This window comes from Pseudophryne corroboree, unplaced genomic scaffold (genome assembly GCF_028390025.1).
Source record: "Pseudophryne corroboree isolate aPseCor3 unplaced genomic scaffold, aPseCor3.hap2 scaffold_320, whole genome shotgun sequence".
Lineage (NCBI taxonomy): Eukaryota > Metazoa > Chordata > Amphibia > Anura > Myobatrachidae > Pseudophryne > Pseudophryne corroboree.
Genome location: NW_026969881.1, coordinates 1 through 23,700, shown reverse-complemented (window position 1 = coordinate 23,700; position 23,700 = coordinate 1). Strand labels below are relative to the sequence as shown.

At 42.2% G+C, this 23,700-nt stretch overlaps 8 non-coding genes across 8 annotated transcripts; all 8 read right to left on the bottom strand.

The window, feature by feature from the left end:
- Positions 1-3,694: 3,694 nt before the first annotated feature.
- Positions 3,695-3,858, bottom strand: LOC135017819 (U1 spliceosomal RNA). The gene has a single exon (XR_010215606.1). It is a non-coding gene; the product is annotated as a U1 spliceosomal RNA (small nuclear RNA).
- A 151-nt stretch (positions 3,859-4,009) lies between these two features.
- LOC135017714 (U1 spliceosomal RNA) lies at positions 4,010-4,173 on the bottom strand. Its single transcript, XR_010215507.1, has one exon. It is a non-coding gene; the product is annotated as a U1 spliceosomal RNA (small nuclear RNA).
- Positions 4,174-4,847: 674 nt separating this feature from the next.
- On the bottom strand, positions 4,848-5,010 carry LOC135017919 (U1 spliceosomal RNA). Its single transcript, XR_010215697.1, has one exon. It is a non-coding gene; the product is annotated as a U1 spliceosomal RNA (small nuclear RNA).
- A 152-nt stretch (positions 5,011-5,162) lies between these two features.
- On the bottom strand, positions 5,163-5,326 carry LOC135017678 (U1 spliceosomal RNA). The gene has a single exon (XR_010215472.1). It is a non-coding gene; the product is annotated as a U1 spliceosomal RNA (small nuclear RNA).
- A 9,821-nt stretch (positions 5,327-15,147) lies between these two features.
- Positions 15,148-15,311, bottom strand: LOC135017818 (U1 spliceosomal RNA). Its single transcript, XR_010215605.1, has one exon. It is a non-coding gene; the product is annotated as a U1 spliceosomal RNA (small nuclear RNA).
- A 150-nt stretch (positions 15,312-15,461) lies between these two features.
- On the bottom strand, positions 15,462-15,625 carry LOC135017722 (U1 spliceosomal RNA). The gene has a single exon (XR_010215515.1). It is a non-coding gene; the product is annotated as a U1 spliceosomal RNA (small nuclear RNA).
- A 674-nt stretch (positions 15,626-16,299) lies between these two features.
- LOC135017903 (U1 spliceosomal RNA) lies at positions 16,300-16,462 on the bottom strand. Its single transcript, XR_010215682.1, has one exon. It is a non-coding gene; the product is annotated as a U1 spliceosomal RNA (small nuclear RNA).
- A 152-nt stretch (positions 16,463-16,614) lies between these two features.
- On the bottom strand, positions 16,615-16,778 carry LOC135018071 (U1 spliceosomal RNA). The gene has a single exon (XR_010215830.1). It is a non-coding gene; the product is annotated as a U1 spliceosomal RNA (small nuclear RNA).
- Between the last annotated feature and the right edge of the window lie 6,922 nt (positions 16,779-23,700).

The following is a 23,700-nucleotide window of genomic DNA, read 5'->3' as shown; positions in this document are numbered from 1 at the left end:
ACTTGTACATTTTGTATTGCTCTTCTGGTGACAATGTAGTTTGTTTTTGTCAATTACCATTTTAATAATAGGGTAAAGAAAATTAAGTGGATTTTTGAAAGAAAACAATACTGTCAATATACTATTAAAACAAATTAAAATGGTAAAAGTTATTGTACTTTAAGTAAAAATAAAAGAGCAAAAATATCAATCCCAGTTTTGGATTACTTTAATTAACAAAAAAAAATGCATATAGCAGAGGATAGTTTCAATCTGCCTACCTCTGGGTTAAGGGGCCCAGCATGCTTCCATTGCAGTACTCTGCTGCACATGTAAGTGCAAGAGATCCTGAAGCACTCACTCATCATGGGAAAGTACCAATGCGTTTCTTCATTGGTTGATGGAAGAAACATCTTACAAAAACTCTCCAGATTATTGACTTTTTAAAGTTTTCTAGGAAACGTTCTAGATGAATGCTTATTAGCCTTTGTCAGTATGTACTTTTGCAAAGTGTCTCTGTGGTGTAATCGGTTAGTGTGTTTGGTTATTAACCAAAGGGTTGGTGGTTCAATCCCACCCAGGGATGTTATTGACCTTGTCATCAGATTTTGGTGATCTTTAAGTAGACAAGTCAAAATTTCAAACCCCCTCTTATGGTGTAGGGTACCTGGCCTACTCTGATGTAATCAGAGTTAGATTTGATTAAGTGATTTTATCAAAAAACAGCTAGGAAGCACAATTTAGCAGTGGTTTGCAGAGAAAATGAAATATGCTGGCAGAAAAATCCAATTGAGTGATTAAACAGCTCTTCATTTTCTGGCTTTATTTTTATGCTAACTAATTTGTTCTCTGAAAAGTGTCCACAAAGCCAAGTATCGGATTAACATCTTTGTAGGGATGGTTTTTCACCTATTACTAAATTAAACTTGCTTCATTGGAAAGGCAGCAAGATGCATCCTCATTTCAATATCTACTGAAATAATACAGGTTGACACCAGGAAACATTAACGCCACTGCATCCTTGCTGCTTTCTCATGTGGAAGTCTGTTTAATGTGAAAACAAGGTGATATCTAATTAGCACACAGGTAAGGAATTAAGAAAATCTTTATTTAAGGGTAAGATGTTTCTCACAAAATCGTTGCCCCAATGCATCATTGAAATTCAAGCTGGAAAGATGATTTTAATATATCACTTGTACATTTTGTATTGCTCTTCTGGTGACAATGTAGTTTGTTTTTGTCAATTACCATTTTAATAATCGGGTAAAGAAAATTAAGTGGATTTTTGAAAGAAAACAATACTGTCTATATACTATTAAAACAAATTAAAAAGGTAAAAGTTATTGTACTTTAAGTAAAATAAAAAGAGCAAAAATATCAATCCCAGTTTTGGATTACTTTAATTAACAAAAAAAATGCATATAGCAGAGGATAATTTCAATCTGCCTACCTCTGGGTTATGGACCCAGCATGCTTCCATTACAGTACTCTGCTGCACATGTAAGTGCAAGAGATCCTGAAGCACTCACTCATCATGGGAAAGTACCAATGTGTTTCTTCATTGGTTGATGGAAGAAACATCTTACAAAAACTCTCCAGATTATTGACTATTTAAAGTTTTTCTAGGAAACGTTCTAGATGAATGCTTATTAGCCTTTGTCAGTATGTACTTTCACAAAGTGTCGCTGTAGCGCAATCAGTTAGTGTGTACGGCTATTAACCAAAAAGTTGGTGGTTCAATCCCACCCAGGGACGTAATTGACCTTGTGATCAGATTTTGGTGATATTTAAGTAGACAAGTCAAAATTTCAAACCCTCTCTTATGGTGTAGGGTACCTGGCCTACTCTGATGTAATCAGTTAGATTTGATTAAGTGATTTTATGAAAAAAAACAGCTAGGAAACACAATTTAGCAGTGGGTTGCAGAGAAAAAGAAATATGCTGGCAGAAAAATCCAATTGAGTGATTAAACAGCTCTTCATTTTCTGGCTTTATTTTTATGCTAACAAATTTGTTCTCTGAAAAGAGTCCACAAAGCCAAGTATCTGATTAACACCTTTGTAGGGATGGTTTTTCACCTATTACTAAATTAAACATGCTTCATTGGAAAGGCAGCAATATGCATCCTCATTTCAATATCTACTGAAATAATACAGGTTGACACCAGGAAACATTAACGCCACTGCATCCTTGCTGCTTTCTCATGTGGAAGTCTGTTTAATGTGAAAACAAGGTGATATCTAATTAGCACACAGGTAAGGAATTAAGAAAATCTTTATTTAAGGGTGAAGAGGTTTCTCACAAAATCGTTGCCCCAATGCATCATTGAAATTCAAGCTGGAAAGATGATTTTAATATATCACTTGTACATTTTGTATTGCTCTTCTGGTGACAATGTAGTTTGTTTTTGTCAATTACCATTTGAATAATAGGGTAAAGAAAATTAAGTGGATTTTTGAAAGAAAACAATACTGTCAATATACTATTAAAACAAATTAAAATAATAAAAGTTATTGTACTTTAAGTAAAAATAAAAGAGCAAAAATATCAATCCCAGTTTTGGATTACTTTAATTAACAAAAAAAAATGCATATAGCAGAGGATAGTTTCAATCTGCCTACCTCTGGGTTATGGGCCCAGCATGCTTCCATTGCAGTACTCTGCTGCACATGTAAGTGCAAGAGATCCTGAAGCACTCACTCATCATGGGAAAGTACCAATGTGTTTCTTCATTGGTTGATGGAAGAAACATCTTACAAAAACTCTCCAGATTATTGACTTTTTAAAGTTTTTCTAGGAAACGTTCTAGATGAATGCTTATTAGCCTTTGTCAGTATATAATTTTGCAATGTGTCTCTGTGGCGCAATCAGTTAGCGTGTTCGGTTATTAACCAAAAGGTTGGTGGTTCAATCCTACCCAGGGACGTAATTTACCTTGTTATCAGATTTTGGTGATCTTTAAGTAGACAAGTCAAAATTTCAAACCCCCTCTTATGGTGTAGGGTACCTGGCCTTCTCTGATGTAATCAGAGTTAGATTTGATTAAGTGATTTTATAAAAGAACAGCTAGGAAGCACAACTTAGCAGTGGGTTGCAGAGAAAAAGAAATACGCTTGCAGAAAAATCCAATTGAGTGATTAAACAGCTCTTCATTTTCTGGCTTTATTTTTATGCTAACAAATTTGTTCTCTGAAAAGTGTCCACAAAGCCAAGTATCTGATTAACACCTTTGTAGGGATGGTTTTTCACCTATTACTAAATTAAACTTGCTTCATTGGAAAGGCAGCAAGTGATGTCATCCAAGCAGTGGGTCAAAGTTGGCTTCATCCCTCGTCTGCTTATGAAAAGAGAAAAGGGATATGCAGGGCATGGCGGCCTTTTGCGACGCTTGGATGACCCCTAGTTCGCATTAAACACCCCCACCCTCCTTCGGTGTGGGGCTTATGTTGGCCATGCCCCAGCCCCTAAAGCATTCAAGCTGATTTCTTGCAGCAGCTGGGTACTGTAACAGCTCCAGAGCTGCTCTGTAAGGCAAGTAAAAGGGTGTGGGCCCTGCAGCACTACCTGTAGTTTGCATTGTGCATTGGAAGGCACAAAGTAAGCAGACGGGAGGAGAAGTCAGGATAGTGCACAAGGTTATAGAAGGGATGGGCTCAAGAAAAGAGAAGTGGAAACAGACAGCATACTAGGCTGGAGAGAGACCTGAGACAAAGAGATCTGAATTATACGAGAGCCGTCCAGGGGAAACACAAATTATGCAGTCAAGTTTCCCACATTTGGGGAAATCGCAAGGGGCAGCACACCCAGAGTGCAATGGGTGAGCCTTGCCCTGGGAGAAGCACCTTCATGATCATAGTATCTCACCTGGCAGGTTAGTAGGAGTTGGGCTAGAGCTGGGGAGGGTCGCTGCTCGGGCACTACCTTTCAAGTGAAGGAGATCCAACTGAGGCAGCACAAGGGAACTCTCAAAAGAAGAACAAGGCTAGAGGAAGATCTGAGACAAAGAAATCTGACTTTTACCAGAGCTGACCAGAGGAAAGCACAAACACAGTCCACCACTACCACAAATAATGCAGTCGAGTTTCCCACATTTGGGGAAATCACAGGGGTCAGCATACCCAGAATGCAATGAATGAACCTCACCCTGGGAGAACAATCTTCATGACAATAGTATCTCCTATGCAAAATAAGTATGATTTGGGATAGGGCTGGGGAGGGCCGTTGCTCAGGCACATCTCTGTCAAGTAAAGGAGATTCAACTGAGGCAGCACAAGGGAACTCTCATCTGGGGACAACAACTGCAGGGAGAACACATATTTTCAGATGAACATGGGGTGGCAGAAAGCTGCCTAATACTGAAGCACCCCCAAACAACAAACCAAATGCAACAACTAGTGCAAGCATTCCTGGGGGATGGCCTGCAGCAGATGGATTTGAATATGGTGATGTCATCCAAGCAGTGGGTCAAAGTTGGCTTCAACCCTCGTCTGCATATGAAAAGAGAAAAGGAGCGTGCAGGGCATGGAGGCCTTTTGTGGTGCTTGGATGACCCCTAGTTCGCATTAAGCACCCCCACCCTCCTTCGGTGTGGGGCTCATGTTGGCCATTCCCCAGCCCCTGAAGCATTCAAGCTGATTTCTTGCAGCAGCTGGGCACTGTAACAGCTCCAGAGCTGCTCTGTAAAGCAAGTAAAAGGGTGTGGGCCCTGCAGCACTACCCGTAGTTTGCATTGTGCATTGGGAGGCACAAAGTAAGCAGACGGGAGGAGAAGTCAGGATAGTGCACAAGGGTATAGAAGGGAGGGGCTCAAGAAAAAAGAAGTGGAACCAGACAGCAAACTAGGCTGGAGAGAGACCTGAGACAAAGAGATCTGAATTACATGAGAGCCGACCAGGGAAAACTCAAATTATGCAGTCAAGTTTCCCACATTTGGGGAAATCGCAGGGGCAGCACACCCAGAGTGCAATGGGTGAGCCTTGCCCTGGGAGAAGAAACTTCATGATCATAGTATCTCACCTGGCAGGTAAGTAGGAGTTGGGCTAGAGCTGGGGAGGGTCGCTGCTCGGGCACCCCCCTGTCAAGTGAAGGAGATCCAACTGAGGCAGCACAAGGGAACTCTCGAAAGAAGACAAAGGCTAGAGGAAGATCTGAGACAAAGAAATCTGACTTTTACCAGAGCTGACCAGAGGAAAGCACAAACACAGTCCCCCACTACCACAAATAATGCAGTCGAGTTTCCCACATTTGGGGAAATCACAGGGGTCAGCATACCCAGAATGCAATGAATGAACCTAACCCTGGGAGAACAATCTTCATGACCATGGTATCTCCTATGCAAAATAAGTATGATTTGGGATAGGGCTGGGGAGGGCCGTTGCTCAGGCACATCTCTGTCAAGTAAGTTGCATTTGATTTGTTGTTTGGGGGTGCTTCAGTATTAGGCAGCCTTCTGCCCTACCATGTTCATCTGAAAATATGTGTTCTCCCTGCAGTTGTTGTCCCCAGATGAGAGTTCCCTTGTGCTGCCTCAGTTGAATCTCCTTTTGGAGAAGACCTCAATAAGATTGTAGCTGATCTGGCTACTGCTAAAACAGCTTGCCTACCTAGTATGACTCCTACCACGCAGAAGGCTAAAAGTACTTTTCTTGGCCCTTTCATCCTCCAGGTAAAGCGTACCCAAGGTCAGGCATACCCAAAGCAAGCTCATGTTTCCAGACCTGCCAAGCCCAGACTGAAGCAATCCTGGGCTGCCCATCAGCCTGCTTCCAAAACGGACAAGCCTGCCGCATGACGGTGCAGGCCTCCCTCTGGGGGATCCCAGGGTGGGGGGCCCGACTTCTAGGTTTGGCAAAGAAAGGTATAATTCTAAGCTAGAGAATTCTGTTTGGAGCTCACCTTGTACTTTGTGAAGAAATAATCAGCATTGTGGCTGAGCAGATACATGTAGTGTGTGGCTGCAAACTGCATGGATCTGCTGCGTTGTAATGCTGATTCTTTTTTTTTGCAAAGTACCAATAGCTTCATATAATGTTCACAATTTTTATGCAGGATCAAATAGCTCAATAGGTAGGGTGTTTGATTAGAATTCAACAGGTTATAGGTTTGAATCCTGGGTATGGTAGTTTGAGATGTGTTATTTAATAAAGTATGTTGTTCTGACTGCCGGCATCCTATCACCTGGGATATCATACTAAATAAATGGAGTTGATAAAATTTTTTTTTTTTTTTTTTAACTAGGGACAATTTCCAGATACTTCTCTTTATAACTGAGATTGCCCCCTGGAACTTCACATCAGTTGACAACTATGCATGAGTGGGCAGTGCTTGCCCTGGATCTGTCCACCCATTTATGTGCCGCCATAAAATAAAGCATGACTAACAGTTATCCTGGGCGTACACTACACAATTATCTGTCAGGCTATCTATCCAGTCTGGATGGATGGAATGAAAATCTGGTAATGTATAGGAGCAAATGTCAATTAACCATTTGCTCCCAAACACTAGAAAAGTGGTCAAAAATGGTCATTACACAAATTGGTTAAACCCAAAATTTAACCAATTTGTTTAGGGGACCATTTTTGTCCATTTTTTAGTGTTTGAGAGTAAATCGTTGATGGTCATTTGCTCACATAGATAACCGGATTTCTATTCCAACCAGCCAGTGTTGGAGAGATGGTCTGCCAGATTACATAATGCATACCAGAGCCATAACTAGACTTTTTGGTGCCCTGTGACAGAGAATTATATGCCCTCCCCCCCATTTTTGCAATATGGACAAAAGGCGCATGCCTTGTGGGGAAGGGGCATAACAAGATTGGTCTCAGAGAAAGCACATGAGATATGAAGATATATCTAGTATACTTGACACTCAATGGTTTGTGGTATTGCAGGGGTGCCCTCCTTAAATGCATATACAGTCACACATGGCATGTTTGTGTAAATGGCATATCAGCAGTCAGCACTAACTGGTGACATGCCATTTGTACAAGTAAGCCATGTGTGACTAATATATAAACATACTTTATTAAATAACACCTCAAACTATCATACCCAGGATTCAAACCTATAACCTGTTAAATTCTAATCAAACACCCTACCCATTGAGCTACTTGATCCTGCATCTATTCTAACCTCCAAAAACAGATTCAGTTGCATTTTCCAGCGTGTTTTGTTTGCGCCTTTGCAAATGTCTTACATCGACAAACTTATTTAGTACTATTTTGCAAATAGGGTTACATTGTCGCAACATTGTGTTCCCTAATTGCTTGATTTTTTAAATGCAAAAATTGATAAAGACACCTGATAATTGCTCTGTGGAGTCTTCTTTTGTGTCTACTTCTTATCTACATTTAATTCCCTACCTATAATCAAGGCATTTTTAAATGCTGGGTGCTGCCAGGACGTGAGGCCTACCTAGTCTTTAGATCTGAATTTGAATGTACTTGTGAACTAACTTAATTTCCTACTTCTAAACTCATTCCTAAATTCACTACTTACATTAATCCTGTAGTTGGGCATTTTGAGCCTTCAATTGTGGGCATTGTTTTGTGTCCAGACCAGCAGCTGGTGGTGTGCATTTGCTGGAAAGGCATCGAAGACCTCCGATATGCTGCATCTCCTGATGTGTGTCTGCCTCAAGTGGCTGTCAGCAAATGCATGCTAGACACCCCATTCCAAGCTGATTGTGACATCACGGAACATGCATCATAGAACAGGCATGCTAGAACATGGGTCTTCAACCTGCGACCCTCCAGCTGCTGTGGAACTACATATCCCAGCATGCCCTGCCTCAGTTTTAGCATACCTTAATAGCAAAACTGTGGCAGGGCATGCTGGGATGTGTAGTTTCACAGCAGCTGGAGGGCCACAGGATGAAGACCCATGTGCTAGAACCAAACCGCAGGTACATTGAATGCTAGCAAGCTGAATGTTTAAATCCTTTTTGTTCCGCAGCATTCCAATGCGGAAGATTCCATGGAACCAGAGATTATTCCATTGAGAAGGACATGCTGCCTGGATGACTGCACTGTGCAAATTAAATCACGGAGCCAGTTGGCTTGTGGGTGGCTCTGGTGACTGGGTGGTTGGGTGGGCGGTGTGTCGGAGGTGGAGCACATGCAAATGAATGTGTATCATCCAGCTAGTGAGAGAGAAAACTCATGCAGGAGTGTGCCTGCTTGTCAGTGAGTTATGCACCTTGCCAGACGTCAAATCTACATGGAGCAACTGGAGGGGACAAGAGCAGGTTTGGAAAATATACACAGAAGAGCATATATGCTGGCGCATTCTCCATGATTGTGTCAGCTTATGTTTTGGTGCACTGCACTTTCCTCCACTAAGTTTTAGCCATTTTGTTTAAACGCAAGTGTAGTTGCTTCTCGCTCTTTTGGCTGTGATATTGTATTGTGGTTGAAGAGTCTGCTGGAGGGATTGTTTTCTTCATTGGCGAGAGACTGAAGATATTCCAGGATGGAAGGCTTGGGAACACTATCCGTTTTTCAGTTGTGGAAGAGTTGAAAGACTGGATTGGACTACATTCTATAGTAAAGGGTATCTTTGTATTTATTAATCCTCCCTTTATATGTGTCTGTCTTTCAATAAAGCTTTGGGCTTGTGATTCCGTCACCCTCTTACACTCCACACCCATAGCCTTATTAACTATTGTATTGTTTAAATGTATAGTGCAGTTCATGATTTATAGTGTAGGCTGACCTGTACTGTAGTTCTTGAACTGTACTATACCGACAGCATTTGTATTGTGTTTTGGCTGTGCTGCAACACAGTACTTATGTGTGTAATGTTTATGTATGTTTTTTTGCTTCTTTATGTCAATAAAGACTGCTTTTTCAATCCAATATCTGAAAACAATCAATGTTTATCTTTGATGGCAATAGAAGTGGTATGATATTTGCTGCTTTTGAAAGGCAATATCTGATATGTCCCCTATCTGGGAACCATATATTAAATGGCTTTTCAGAAAAGGGAGATGGGAGAAGAGCTTTCAGTACTTGTAGGACCGATGCACATTTCCTATTCTAGCCTCCAAAAACAGATTCAGTTGCATTTTCCAGCGTGTTTTGGATGCGCCTTTGCAAATGTCTTACATCGACAAACTTATTTAGTACTATTTTGCAAATAGGGTTACATTGTTGCAACATTGTGTTCCCTAATTGCTTGATTTTTTAAATGCAACAATTGATAAAAACACCTGATAACTGCTCTGCGGAGTCTTATTTTGTGTCTACTTCTTATCTACATTTAATTCCGTACCTCTAATCAAGGCATTTTTAAATGCTGGCGGCTGCCAGGACGTGAGGCCTACCTAGACTTTAGATCTGAATTTGAATGTACTTGTGAACTAACTTAATTTCCTACTTCTAAATTCATTCCTAAATTCACTACTTACATGAATCCTGTAGTTGGGCATTTTGGGACTTCGATTGTGGGCATTGTTTTGTGTCCAGACCAGCAGCAGGTGGTGTGCATTTGCTGGAAAGGCATCAAAGACCTCCGATATGCTGCATCTCCTGATGTGTGTCTCCCTCAAGTGGCTGTCAGCAAATGCCTGCTAGACACCCCATTCCAAGCTGATTGTGACATCACGGAACATGCATCATAGAACAGGCATGCTAAAACATGGGTCTTCAACCTGCGACCCTCCAGCTGCTGTGGAACTACACATCCCAGCATGCCCTGCCTCAGTTTTAGCATACCTTATAGCAAAACTGTGGCAGGGCGTGCTGGGATGTGTAGTTTCACAGCAGCTGGAGGGCCACAGGATGAAGACCCATGTGCTAGAGCCAAGCCGCAGGTACATTGAATGCTAGCAAGCTGAATATTTAAATCCTTTTTGTTCCGCAGCATTCCAATGCGGAAGATTCCATGGAACCAGAGATCCTTCCATTGAGAAGGACATGCTGCCTGGATGACTACACTGTGCAAATTAAATCACGGAGCCAGTTGGTTTGTGGGTGGCTCTGGTGACTGGGTGGTTGGGTGGGTGGTGTGTCGGAGGTGGAGCACATGCAAATGATTGTGTATCATCCAGCTAGTGAGAGTGAAAACTCATGCAGGAGTGTGCCTGCTTGTCAGTGGGTTATGCACCTTGCCAGACGTTAAATCTACATAGAGCAGCTGGAGGGGACAAGAGCATGTTTGCAAAATATAGATAGAAGAGCATATATGCTGGCGCATTCTCCATGATTGTGTCAGCTTATGTTTTGGTGCACTGCACTTTCCTCCACTAAGTTTTAGCCATTTTTGTTAAGCTCAAGTGTAGTTGCTTCTCGGCCTTTTGGCTGTGATCTTGTATTGTGGTTGAAGGGTCTGCTGGAGGGAGGGATTGCTTTCTTCATTGGCGAAAGACCAAAGATATTCCAGGATGGAAGGCTTGGGAACACTATCTGTTTTTCAGTTGTGGAAGAGCACAGAGGTCGGATTGGACTACATTCTATAGTAAAGGATGTCTTTCTATTTATTAAACCTCCCCTTATATGTGTCAGTCTTTCAATAAAGCTTTCGGCTTGTGATTCCCTCACCCTCTTACACTCCACACCCATAGCCTTATTAACTGTTGTATTATTGTACAGTTTAAATGTATAGTGCAGTTCATGATTTATAGTGTAGGCTGGCCTGTGCTGTAGTTCTTGAACTGTACTATACCATCAGCATTTCTATTGTGTTTTGGCTGTGCCGCAACGCGGTACTTATGTGTGTAATGTTTATGTATGTTTTTTTGCTTCTTTATGTGCATCGGTCCTACAAGTAATGAAAGCTCTTCTCCCATCTCCCTTTTCTGAAAAGCCATTTAATATATGGTTCCCAGATAGGGGACATATCAGATATTGGATTTCAAAAGCATCAAATATCATACCACTTTTATTGCCATCAAAGATAAACATTGATTGTTTTCAGATATTGGCTTGAAAAAGCAGTCTTTATTGACATAAAAAAAAAACATACATAAACATTGCACACATAAATACAGTGTTGCAGCACAGCCAAAACACAATACAAATGCTGACGGTATAGTACAGTTCAAGAACTACAGCACAGGCCAGTCTACACTATAAATCATGAACTGCACTATACATTTAAAGTATACAATAATACAACAGTTAATAAGGCTATGGGTGTGGAGTGTAAGAGGGTGAGGGATTCACAAAACCGAAGCTTTATTGTAACACAGACACATATAAGGGGAGGGTCAATAAATAGAAAGATATCCTTTACTATAGAATGTAGTCCAATCCGACCTCTGTGCTCTTCCACAACTGAAAAACAGATAGTGTTCCCAAGCCTTCCATCCTGGAATATCTTTGGTCTTTCGCCAATGAAGAAAACAATCCCTCCCTCCAGCAGACCCTTCAACCACGATACAAGATCACAGCCAAAAGGCCGAGAAGCAACTACACTTGAGCTTAACAAAAATGGCTAAAACTTAGTGGAGGAAAGTGCAGTGCACCAAAACATAAGCTGACACAATCATGGAGAATGCGCCAGCATATATGCTCTTCTATCTATATTTTGCAAACCTGCTCTTGTCCCCTCCAGCTGCTCTATGTAGATTTAACGTCTGGCAAGGTGCATAACCCACTGACAAGCAGGAACACTCCTGCATGAGTTTTCTCTCTCACTAGCTGGATGATACACAATCATTTGCATGCGCTCCACTTCCGACACACCACCCACCCAACCACCCAGTCACCAGAGCCACCCACAAGCCAACTGGCTCCGTGATTTAATTTGCACAGTGTAGTCATCCAGGCAGCATGTCCTTCTCAATGGAAGGATCTCTGGTTCCATGGAATCTTCCGCATTGGAATGCTGCGGAACAAAAAGGATTTAAATATTCAGCTTGCTAGCATTCAATGTACCTGCGGCTTGGCTCTAGCACATGGGTCTTCATCCTGTGGCCCTCCAGCTGCTGTGAAACTACACATCCCAGCATGCCCTGCCACAGTTTTGCTATTAAGGTATGCTAAAACTGAGGCAGGGCATGCTGGGATGTGTAGTTCCACAGCAGCTGGAGGGTCGCAGGTTGAAGACCCATGTTTTAGCATGCCTGTTCTATGATGCATGTTCCATGATGTCACAATCAGCTTGGAATGGGGTGTCTAGCAGGCATTTGCTGACAGCCACTTGAGGGAGACACACATCAGGAGATGCAGCATATCGGAGGTCTTCGATGCCTTTCCAGCAAATGCACACCACCTGCTGCTGGTCTGGACACAAAACAATGCCCACAATCGAAGTCCCAAAATGCCCAACTACAGGATTCATGTAAGTAGTGAATTTAGGAATGAATTTAGAAGTAGGAAATTAAGTTAGTTCACAAGTACATTCAAATTCAGATCTAAAGACTAAACACAAAACACAAAATAAGACTCCACAGAGCAATTATCAGGTGTCTTTATCAATTGTTGCATTTAAAAAATCAAGCAATTAGGGAACACAATGTTGCGACAATGTAACCCTATTTGCAAAATAGTACTAAATAAGTTTGTCGATGTAAGACATTTGCAAAGGCGCAAACAAAACACGCTGGAAAATGCAACTGAATCTGTTTTTGGAGGTTAGAAAAGATGCAGGATCAAGTAGCTCCATGGGTAGGGTGTTTGATTAGAATTCAACAGGTTATAGGTTTGAATCCTGGGTATGATAGTTTGAGGTGTTATTTAATAAAGCATGTTTATATATTAGTCACACATGGCTTACTTGTACAAATGGCATGTCACCAGTTAGTGCTGACTGCTGATATGCCATTTGCACTAAAACAAATTAAAATGGTAAAAGTTATTGTACTTTAAGTAAAAATAAAAGCTAAAATATCAATCCCAGTTTTGGATTACTTTAATGAACAAAAAAAAAATGCATATAGCAAAGGATAGTTTCAATCTGCCTACCTCTGGGTTATGGACCCAGCATGCTTCCATTACAGTACTCTGCTGCACATGTAAGTGCAAGAGATCCTGAAGCACTCACTCATCATGGGAAAGTACCAATGTGTTTCTTCATTGGTTGATGGAAGAAACATCTTACAAAAACTCTCCACATTATTGACTTTTTAAAATGTTTCTAGGAATCGTTCTAGATGAATGCTTATTAGCCTTTGTCAGTATGGACTTTTACAAAGTGTTGCTGTGGCGCAATCAGTTACTGTGTAAGGCTATTAACCAAAAGGTTGGTGGTTCAATCCCACCCAGGGATGTAATTGACCTTGTTATCAGATTTTGGTGATCTTTATGTAGACAAGTGAAAATTTCAAACCCCCTCTTATGGTGTAGGGTACCTGGCCTTCTCTGATGTAATCAGAGTTAGATTTGATTCAGTGATTTTATAAAAACAGCTAGGAAGCACAATTTAGCAGTGGGTTGCAGAGAAAAAGAAATATGCTGGCAAAAAAATCCAATTGAGTGATTAAACAGCTTTTCATTTTCTGGCTTTATTTTTATGCTAACAAATTTGTTCTCTGAAAAGTGTCCACAAAGCCAAGTTTCTGATTAACACATTTGTAGGGATGGTTTTTAACCTATTACTAAATTAAACTTGCTTCATTGGAAAGGCAGCAAGATGCATCCTCATTTCAATATCTACTGAAATAATACAGGTTGACACCAGGAAACATTAACGCCACTGCATCCTTTGTGCTTTCTCATGTGGAAGTCTGTTTAATGTGAAAACAAGGTGATATCTAATTAGCACACAGGTAAGGAATTAAGAAAATCTTTATTTAAGGGTGAAGATGTTTCTCACAAAATCGTTGCCCCAATGCATCATTGAAATTCAAGCTGGAAAGATGATTTTAATATATCACTTGTACATTTTGTATTGCTCTTCTGGTGACAATGTAGTTTGTTTTTGTCAATTACCATTTTAATAATCGGGTAAAGAAAATTAAGTGGATTTTTGAAAGAAAACAATACTGTCAATATACTATTAAAACAAATGAAAATGGTAAAAGTTATTGTACTTTAAGTAAAAATAAAAGAGCAAAAATATCAATCCCAGTTTTGGATTACTTTAATTAACAAAAAAAAAACGCATATAGCAGAGGATAGTTTCAATCTGCCTACCTCTGGGCTATGGACCCAGCATGCTTCCATTGCAGTACTCTGCTGCACATGTAAGTGCAAGAGATCCTGAAGCACTCACTCATCATGGGAAAGTACCAATGCGTTTCTTCATTGGTTGATGGAAGAAACATCTTACAAAAACTCTCCAGATTATTGACTTTTTAAAGTTTTCTAGGAAACGTTCTAGATGAATGCTTATTAACCTTTGTCAGTATGTACTTTTGCAAAGTGTCTCGGTGGTGCAATCGGTTAGTGTGTTTGGTTATTAACCAAAGGGTTGGTGGTTCAATCCCACCCTGGGATGTTATTGACCTTGTCATCAGATTTTGGTGATCTTTAAGTAGACAAGTCAAAATTTCAAACCCCCTCTTATGGTGTAGGGTACCTGGCCTTCTCTGATGTAATCAGAGTTAGATTTGATTAAGTGATTTTATAAAAGAACAGCTAGGAAGCACAACTTAGCAGTGGGTTGCAGAGAAAAAGAAATACGCTTGCAGAAAAATCCAATTGAGTGATTAAACAGCTCTTCATTTTCTGGCTTTATTTTTATGCTAACTAATTTGTTCTCTGAAAAGTGTCCACAAAGCCAAGTATCTGATTAACACCTTTGTAGGGATGGTTTTTCACCTATTACTAAATTAAACTTGCTTCATTGGAAAGGCAGCAAGTGATGTCATCCAAGCAGTGGGTCAAAGTTGGCTTCAACCCTCGTCTGCTTATGAAAAGAGAAAAGGGATATGCAGGGCATGGCGGCCTTTTGCGACGCTTGGATGACCCCTAGTTCGCATTAAACACCCCCACCCTCCTTCGGTGTGGGGCTCATGTTGGCCATGCCCCAGCCCCTGAAGCATTCAAGCTGATTTCTTGCAGCAGCTGGGTACTGTAACAGCTCCAGAGCTGCTCTGTAAGGCAAGTAAAAGGGTGTGGGCCCTGCAGCACTACCTGTAGTTTGCATTGTGCATTGGAAGGCACAAAGTAAGCAGACGGGAGGAGAAGTCAGGATAGTGCACAAGGTTATAGAAGGGAGGGGCTCAAGAAAAGAGAAGTGGAAACAGACAGCATACTAGGCTGGAGAGAGACCTGAGACAAAGAGATCTGAATTATACGAGAGCCGTCCAGGGGAAACACAAATTATGCAGTCAAGTTTCCCACATTTGGGGAAATCGCAAGGGGCAGCACACCCAGAGTGCAATGGGTGAGCCTTGCCCTGGGAGAAGCACCTTCATGATCATAGTATCTCACCTGGCAGGTTAGTAGGAGTTGGGCTAGAGCTGGGGAGGGTCGCTGCTCGGGCACTACCTTTCAAGTGAAGGAGATCCAACTGAGGCAGCACAAGGGAACTCTCAAAAGAAGAACAAGGCTAGAGGAAGATCTGAGACAAAGAAATCTGACTTTACCAGAGCTGACCAGAGGAAAGCACAAACACAGTCCACCACTACCACAAATAATGCAGTCGAGTTTCCCACATTTGGGGAAATCACAGGGGTCAGCATACCCAGAATGCAATGAATGAACCTCACCCTGGGAAAACAATCTTCATGACAATAGTATCTCCTATGCAAAATAAGTATGATTTGGGATAGGGCTGGGGAGGGCCGCTGCTCAGGCACATCTCTGTCAAGTAAAGGAGATTCAACTGAGGCAGCACAAGGGAACTCTCATCTGGGGACAACAACTGCAGGGAGAACACATATTTTCAGATGAACATGGGGTGGCAGAAGGCTGCCTAATACTGAAGCACCCCCAAACAACAAACCAAATGCAACAACTAGTGCAAGCATTCCTGGGGGATGGCCTGCAGCAGATGGATTTGAATATGGTGATGTCATCCAAGCAGTGGGTCAAAGTTGGCTTCAACCCTTGTCTGCATATGAAAAGAGAAAAGGAGCGTGCAGGGCATGGAGGCCTTTTGTGGTGCTTGGATGACCCCTAGTTCGCATTAAGCACCCCCACCCTCCTTCGGTGTGGGGCTCATGTTGGCCATTCCCCAGCCCCTGAAGCATTCAAGCTGATTTCTTGCAGCAGCTGGGCACTGTAACAGCTCCAGAGCTGCTCTGTAAAGCAAGTAAAAGGGTGTGGGCCCTGCAGCACTACCCGTAGTTTGCATTGTGCATTGGGAGGCACAAAGTAAGCAGACGGGAGGAGAAGTCAGGATAGTGCACAAGGGTATAGAAGGGAGGGGCTCAAGAAAAAAGAAGTGGAACCAGACAGCAAACTAGGCTGGAGAGAGACCTGAGACAAAGAGATCTGAATTACATGAGAGCCGACCAGGGAAAACTCAAATTATGCAGTCAAGTTTCCCACATTTGGGGAAATCGCAGGGGCAGCACACCCAGAGTGCAATGGGTGAGCCTTGCCCTGGGAGAAGCAACTTCATGATCATAGTATCTCACCTGGCAGGTAAGTAGGAGTTGGGCTAGAGCTGGGGAGGGTCGCTGCTCGGGCACCCCCCTGTCAAGTGAAGGAGATCCAACTGAGGCAGCACAAGGGAACTCTCGAAAGAAGAACAAGGCTAGAGGAAGATCTGAGACAAAGAAATCTGAATTTTACCAGAGCTGACCAGAGGAAAGCACAAATACAGTCCCCCACTACCACAAATAATGCAGTCGAGTTTCCCACATTTGGGGAAATCACAGGGGTCAGCATACCCAGAATGCAATGAATGAACCTAACCCTGGGAGAACAATCTTCATGACCATGGTATCTCCTATGCAAAATAAGTATGATTTGGGATAGGGCTGGGGAGGGCCGTTGCTCAGGCACATCTCTGTCAAGTAAGTTGCATTTGATTTGTTGTTTGGGGGTGCTTCAGTATTAGGCAGCCTTCTGCCCTACCATGTTCATCTGAAAATATGTGTTCTCCCTGCAGTTGTTGTCCCCAGATGAGAGTTCCCTTGTGCTGCCTCAGTTGAATCTCCTTTTGGAGAAGACCTCAATAAGATTGTAGCTGATCTGGCTACTGCTAAAACAGCTTGCCTACCTAGTATGACTCCTACCACGCAGAAGGCTAAAAGTACTTTTCTTGGCCCTTTCATCCTCCAGGTAAAGCGTACCCAAGGTCAGGCATACCCAAAGCAAGCTCATGTTTCCAGACCTGCCAAGCCCAGACTGAAGCAATCCTGGGCTGCCCATCAGCCTGCTTCCAAAACGGACAAGCCTGCCGCATGACGGTGCAGGCCTCCCTCTGGGGGATCCCAGGGTGGGGGGCCCGACTTCTAGGTTTGGCAAAGAAAGGTATAATTCTAAGCTAGAGAATTCTGTTTGGAGCTCACCTTGTACTTTGTGAAGAAATAATCAGCATTGTGGCTGAGCAGATACATGTAGTGTGTGGCTGCAAACTGCATGGATCTGCTGCGTTGTAATGCTGATTCTTTTTTTTTTGCAAAGTACCAATAGCTTCATATAATGTTCACAATTTTTATGCAGGATCAAATAGCTCAATAGGTAGGGTGTTTGATTAGAATTCAACAGGTTATAGGTTTGAATCCTGGGTATGGTAGTTTGAGATGTGTTATTTAATAAAGTATGTTGTTCTGACTGCCGGCATCCTATCACCTGGGATATCATACTAAATAAATGGAGATGATCAAATTTTTTTTTTTTTTTTAACTAGGGACAATTTCCAGATACTTCCCTTTATAACTGAGATTGCCCCCTGGAACTTCACATCAGTTGACAACTATGCATGAGTGGGCAGTGCTTGCCCTGGATCTGTCCACCCATTTATGTGCCGCCATAAAATAAAGCATGACTAACAGTTATCCTGGGCGTACACTACACAATTATCTGTCAGGCTATCTATCCAGTCTGGATGGTTGGAATGAAAATCTGGTAATGTATAGGAGCAAATGTCAATTAACCATTTGCTCCCAAACACTAGAAAAGTGGTCAAAAATGGTCATTACACAAATTGGTTAAACCCAAAATTTAACCAATTTGTTTAGGGGACCATTTTTGTCCATTTTTTAGTGTTTGAGAGTAAATCGTTGATGGTCATTTGCTCACATAGATAACCGGATTTCTATTCCAACCAGCCAGTGTTGGAGAGATGGTCTGCCAGATTACATAATGCATACCAGAGCCATAACTAGACTTTTTGGTGCCCTGTGACAGAGAATTATATGCCCTCCCCCCCATTTTTGCAATATGGACAAAAGGCGCATGCCTTGTGGGGAAGGGGCATAACAAGATTGGTCTCAGAGAAAGCACATGAGATATGAAGATATATCTAGTATACTTGACACTCAATGGTTTGTGGTATTGCAGGGGTGCCCTCCTTAAATGCATATACAGTCACACATGGCATGTTTGTGTAAATGGCATATCAGCAGTCAGCACTAACTGGTGACATGCCATTTGTACAAGTAAGCCATGTGTGACTAATATATAAACATACTTTATTAAATAACACCTCAAACTATCATACCCAGGATTCAAACCTAAAACCTGTTAAATTCTAATCAAACACCCTACCCATTGAGCTACTTGATCCTGCATCTATTCTAACCTCCAAAAACAGATTCAGTTGCATTTTCCAGCGTGTTTTGTTTGCGCCTTTGCAAATGTCTTACATCGACAAACTTATTTAGTACTATTTTGCAAATAGGGTTACATTGTCGCAACATTGTGTTCCCTAATTGCTTGATTTTTTAAATGCAAAAATTGATAAAGACACCTGATAATTGCTCTGTGGAGTCTTCTTTTGTGTCTACTTCTTATCTACATTTAATTCCCTACCTATAATCAAGGCATTTTTAAATGCTGGGTGCTGCCAGGACGTGAGGCCTACCTAGTCTTTAGATCTGAATTTGAATGTACTTGTGAACTAACTTAATTTCCTACTTCTAAATTCATTCCTAAATTCACTACTTACATTAATCCTGTAGTTGGGCATTTTGAGCCTTCAATTGTGGGCATTGTTTTGTGTCCAGACCAGCAGCTGGTGGTGTGCATTTGCTGGAAAGGCATCGAAGACCTCCGATATGCTGCATCTCCTGATGTGTGTCTGCCTCAAGTGGCTGTCAGCAAATGCATGCTAGACACCCCATTCCAAGCTGATTGTGACATCACGGAACATGCATCATAGAACAGGCATGCTAGAACATGGGTCTTCAACCTGCGACCCTCCAGCTGCTGTGGAACTACATATCCCAGCATGCCCTGCCTCAGTTTTAGCATACCTTAAAAGCAAAACTGTGGCAGGGCATGCTGGGATGTGTAGTTTCACAGCAGCTGGAGGGCCACAGGATGAAGACCCATGTGCTAGAACCAAACCGCAGGTACATTGAATGCTAGCAAGCTGAATGTTTAAATCCTTTTTGTTCCGCAGCATTCCAATGCGGAAGATTCCATGGAACCAGAGATTATTCCATTGAGAAGGACATGCTGCCTGGATGACTGCACTGTGCAAATTAAATCACGGAGCCAGTTGGCTTGTGGGTGGCTCTGGTGACTGGGTGGTTGGGTGGGCGGTGTGTCGGAGGTGGAGCACATGCAAATGAATGTGTATCATCCAGCTAGTGAGAGAGAAAACTCATGTAGGAGTGTGCCTGCTTGTCAGTGAGTTATGCACCTTGCCAGACGTCAAATCTACATGGAGCAACTGGAGGGGACAAGAGCAGGTTTGGAAAATATAGACAGAAGAGCATATATGCTGGCGCATTCTCCATGATTGTGTCAGCTTATGTTTTGGTGCACTGCACTTTCCTCCACTAAGTTTTAGCCATTTTGTTTAAACGCAAGTGTAGTTGCTTCTCGCTCTTTTGGCTGTGATATTGTATTGTGGTTGAAGAGTCTGCTGGAGGGATTGTTTTCTTCATTGGCGAGAGACTGAAGATATTCCAGGATGGAAGGCTTGGGAACACTATCCGTTTTTCAGTTGTGGAAGAGTTGAAAGACCGGATTGGACTACATTCTATAGTAAAGGGTATCTTTGTATTTATTAATCCTCCCTTTATATGTGTCTGTCTTTCAATAAAGCTTTGGGCTTGTGATTCCGTCACCCTCTTACACTCCACACCCATAGCCTTATTAACTATTGTATTGTTTAAATGTATAGTGCAGTTCATGATTTATAGTGTAGGCTGACCTGTGCTGTAGTTCTTGAACTGTACTATACCGACAGCATTTGTATTGTGTTTTGGCTGTGCTGCAACACAGTACTTATGTGTGTAATGTTTATGTATGTTTTTTTGCTTCTTTATGTCAATAAAGACTGCTTTTTTAATCCAATATCTGAAAACAATCAATGTTTATCTTTGATGGCAATAGAAGTGGTATGATATTTGCTGCTTTTGAAAGGCAATATCTGATATGTCCCCTATCTGGGAACCATATATTAAATGGCTTTTCAGAAAAGGGAGATGGGAGAAGAGCTTTCAGTACTTGTAGGACCGATGCACATTTCCTATTCTAGCCTCCAAAAACAGATTCAGTTGCATTTTCCAGCGTGTTTTGGATGCGCCTTTGCAAATGTCTTACATCGACAAACTTATTTAGTACTATTTTGCAAATAGGGTTACATTGTTGCAACATTGTGTTCCCTAATTGCTTGATTTTTTAAATGCAACAATTGATAAAAACACCTGATAACTGCTCTGCGGAGTCTTATTTTGTGTCTACTTCTTATCTACATTTAATTCCGTACCTCTAATCAAGGCATTTTTAAATGCTGGCGGCTGCCAGGACGTGAGGCCTACCTAGACTTTAGATCTGAATTTGAATGTACTTGTGAACTAACTTAATTTCCTACTTCTAAATTCATTCCTAAATTCACTACTTACATGAATCCTGTAGTTGGGCATTTTGGGACTTCGATTGTGGGCATTGTTTTGTGTCCAGACCAGCAGCAGGTGGTGTGCATTTGCTGGAAAGGCATCGAAGACCTCCGATATGCTGCATCTCCTGATGTGTGTCTCCCTCAAGTGGCTGTCAGCAAATGCCTGCTAGACACCCCATTCCAAGCTGATTGTGACATCACGGAACATGCATCATAGAACAGGCATGCTAAAACATGGGTCTTCAACCTGCGACCCTCCAGCTGCTGTGGAACTACACATCCCAGCATGCCCTGCCTCAGTTTTAGCATACCTTATAGCAAAACTGTGGCAGGGCATGCTGGGATGTGTAGTTTCACAGCAGCTGGAGGGCCACAGGATGAAGACCCATGTGCTAGAGCCAAGCCGCAGGTACATTGAATGCTAGCAAGCTGAATATTTAAATCCTTTTTGTTCCGCAGCATTCCAATGCGGAAGATTCCATGGAACCAGAGATCCTTCCATTGAGAAGGACATGCTGCCTGGATGACTACACTGTGCAAATTAAATCACGGAGCCAGTTGGTTTGTGGGTGGCTCTGGTGACTGGGTGGTTGGGTGGGTGGTGTGTCGGAGGTGGAGCACATGCAAATGATTGTGTATCATCCAGCTAGTGAGAGTGAAAACTCATGCAGGAGTGTGCCTGCTTGTCAGTGGGTTATGCACCTTGCCAGACGTTAAATCTACATAGAGCAGCTGGAGGGGACAAGAGCAGGTTTGCAAAATATAGATAGAAGAGCATATATGCTGGCGCATTCTCCATGATTGTGTCAGCTTATGTTTTGGTGCACTGCACTTTCCTCCACTAAGTTTTAGCCATTTTTGTTAAGCTCAAGTGTAGTTGCTTCTCGGCCTTTTGGCTGTGATCTTGTATTGTGGTTGAAGGGTCTGCTGGAGGGAGGGATTGCTTTCTTCATTGGCGAAAGACCAAAGATATTCCAGGATGGAAGGCTTGGGAACACTATCCGTTTTTCAATTGTGGAAGAGTTGAAAGACCGGATTGGACTACATTCTATAGTAAAGGATGTCTTTCTATTTATTAATCCTCCCCTTATATGTGTCAGTCTTTCAATAAAGCTTCGGGCTTGTGATTCCCTCACCCTCTTACACTCCACACCCATAGCCTTATTAACTGTTGTATTATTGTACAGTTTAAATGTATAGTGCAGTTCATGATTTATAGTGTAGGCTGGCCTGTGCTGTAGTTCTTGAACTGTACTATACCGTCAGCATTTCTATTGTGTTTTGGCATTGCCGCAACGCGGTACTTATGTGTGTAATGTTTATGTATGTTTTTTTGCTTCTTTATGTGCATCGGTCCTACAAGTACTGAAAGCTCTTCTCCCATCTCCCTTTTCTGAAAAGCCATTTAATATATGGTTCCCAGATAGGGGACATATCAGATATTGCCTTTCAAAAGCATCAAATATCATACCACTTTTATTGCCATCAAAGATAAACATTGATTGTTTTCAGATATTGGCTTGAAAAAGCAGTTTTTATTGACATTAAAAAAACATACATAAACATTACACACATAAGTACAGTGTTGCAGCACAGCCAAAACACAATACAAATGCTGACGGTATAGTACAGTTCCAGAACTACAGCACAGGCCAGCCTACACTATAAATCATGAACTGCACTATACATTTAAACTATACAATAATACAACAGTTAATAAGGCTATGGGTGTGGAGTGTAAGAGGGTGAGGGATTCACAAAACCGAAGCTTTATTGTAACACAGACACATATAAGGGGAGGGTCAATAAATAGAAAGATATCCTTTACTATAGAATGTAGTCCAATCCGACCTCTGTGCTCTTCCACAACTGAAAAACAGATAGTGTTCCCAAGCCTTCCATCCTGGAATATCTTTGGTCTTTCGCCAATGAAGAAAACAATCCCTCCCTCCAGCAGACCCTTCAACCACGATACAAGATCACAGCCAAAAGGCCGAGAAGCAACTACACTTGAGCTTAACAAAAATGGCTAAAACTTAGTGGAGGAAAGTGCAGTGCACCAAAACATAAGCTGACACAATCATGGAGAATGCGCCAGCATATATGCTCTTCTATCTATATTTTGCAAACCTGCTCTTGTCCCCTCCAGCTGCTCTATGTAGATTTAACGTCTGGCAAGGTGCATAACCCACTGACAAGCAGGCACACTCCTGCATGAGTTTTCTCTCTCACTAGCTGGATGATACACAATCATTTGCATGCGCTCCACTTCCGACACACCACCCACCCAACCACCCAGTCACCAGAGCCACCCACAAGCCAACTGGCTCCGTGATTTAATTTGCACAGTGTAGTCATCCAGGCAGCATGTCCTTCTCAATGGAAGGATCTCTGGTTCCATGGAATCTTCAGCATTGGAATGCTGCGGAACAAAAAGGATTTAAATATTCAGCTTGCTAGCATTCAATGTACCTGCGGCTTGGCTCTAGCACATGGGTCTTCATCCTGTGGCCCTCCAGCTGCTGTGAAACTACACATCCCAGCATGCCCTGCCACAGTTTTGCTATTAAGGTATGCTAAAACTGAGGCAGGGCATGCTGGGATGTGTAGTTCCACAGCAGCTGGAGGGTCGCAGGTTGAAGACCCATGTTTTAGCATGCCTGTTCTATGATGCATGTTCCATGATGTCACAATCAGCTTGGAATGGGGTGTCTAGCAGGCATTTGCTGACAGCCACTTGAGGGAGACACACATCAGGAGATGCAGCATATCGGAGGTCTTCGATGCCTTTCCAGCAAATGCACACCACCTGCTGCTGGTCTGGACACAAAACAATGCCCACAATCGAAGTCCCAAAATGCCCAACTA